The sequence below is a fragment of the Lygodium microphyllum genome, unplaced genomic scaffold (genome assembly GCF_053477565.2).
Source record: "Lygodium microphyllum isolate KBCC unplaced genomic scaffold, Lygodium_microphyllum_v1.1.10 scaffold_493, whole genome shotgun sequence".
NCBI classification, from domain to species: Eukaryota; Viridiplantae; Streptophyta; class Polypodiopsida; order Schizaeales; family Lygodiaceae; genus Lygodium; species Lygodium microphyllum.
Genome location: NW_028229942.1, coordinates 3,639 through 5,457, shown reverse-complemented (window position 1 = coordinate 5,457; position 1,819 = coordinate 3,639).

Below are 1,819 nucleotides of genomic sequence, written 5' to 3'. Positions count from 1 at the left end.
CGCCCGACAACCTGCCACACAACACGCGCCGCCCGCCCGACGACCCGCCTGCAGCTCGCGACTGTCCTCCTGCCGTCTGACGAGTCCACGTTAGCAACCTGCGTTTCGTTCGCACGTCTGACCAGCGACCTGCCTCTGCTCGTGGCCTGCTCCACGTTAGGTACATTTTTAAACAAAATTTTTTTAATTTCAGCCCAGAACACAGCTCTGGAAGAGGAGGTTCATACGCGGCAAGCACAGAACAGGTGGGGGATAAATTTCATGCAAATTTCTGGACTGGATCATCAGAAATTTTGGGGCTTTTGTGTATTTTGTGGACAGTTGCATTTGAACTGCTGGTACAGTCACAGAAAGACTGTTTTGATAGAAATTTTGGCAAAAATTTTGGGGATTTTGATATAATAGTGTTGCAGTGCACTGTTTGCACCTTGGGAAGCGTGCATTAAAAGACAGTTTTCTGACAGAGTACGCCTTTGCACATTAATTGCAGAAACGTGTTTGCTGCAATTTCTGGAAATTTGCAGGTTTCCAGTTCATACTGCTTTGACATTGCTCATTTTGTCTTTGGAAATTTGTCATAATGGCAAATCAAGGAGGTAATGTCTTTACGTATGTATCCAAGGAAGACAGATTGGACAGAAACAACTATTCGCTTTGGTCATTCATGATGAATAATGTATTAGTGGCCAAGAATTTATGGGATTATGTCAGTGGAGAGGAAACTCGACCGGGAGTTGTAGCTCCTGTTACTCCTCCTTCCCATGGCGCACGTGGACAACGGGGACCTCAGCCCGCTCCACCTCAGCCACTTCCTCCAAGAACTGCAGCTCAAAAAGCTTCGGATACACGTGATGCACAGGCCTTGTCGTTGATTACTCTGGCAGTTCAGCGGTCCATCATACCTCATATCCGTTCGGCATCTTCTTCACGAGATGCATGGCTGACTTTGGAGCATATGTTTGCAGGAAAGAATGAGACTCGGATCTCTTTCTTAAAGAAAGAGTTGGAAACTCTGAAGATGCATGAAGGTGATTCTATGCAGGATCACTTAAATAAGATTCAGGACTTGAGGGAGCAGCTCATGAATGTAGATGAGTATTTTTCGGATGCACAGTTGATATCCACCACCTTGAATTCCTTACCTCCTTCATACTTGTCTTTTCATACTGCATTGAACCTCACCACGAGGATTGCTGAGTACCCACTCACTTTTATTCAGCTAGTTAGTTTGCTTCTAGAGGAGGAGCTAACACGGAAAAATAGTGGTGTGGATGCTATAGTCTCTGAGCAGGCTTTTGTGGCAAGACAGAAAGGCAAAAACAGCAAGGTGAAAAATGCTCCACAGAGTTCTGGCACTTCGGGCACATCGCAGAATCAGACACAAGGGGGGACGCAAGCAAAAAAAGAAAAATGTCATTATTGTAAGAAGCCCGGCCACTATATCACTGAGTGCAGGAAGTGCATTGCCAAAGAGAAGAAGAAGGAGTCAGGAATGTCTGTTTATATTACTCCTTCCACTGCTAGTGAGTCCGCGTCCTTTGTTGTGGACAGGGACTATTGTTTTACACTTGCAGTTATGAAATCTCTTGGGCCGATAGAGCACTTAGCTCTACAGAGGATGCTGACACTTGGTTCTTTGACAGTGGTGCTTCTAGACATATTACATCTCGCAGAGATTTGTTTGCTTCAGTTAGTGCACCTCCCGTTGGGAAATCGGTGCAGTGTGCCAATAATGCATCATACCCTGTTCGTGGTATTGGGGAGATTCAGCTCACAGCCATTGATGGCTCTATTCTCCGCCTGCAGGATGCTTTGTTTG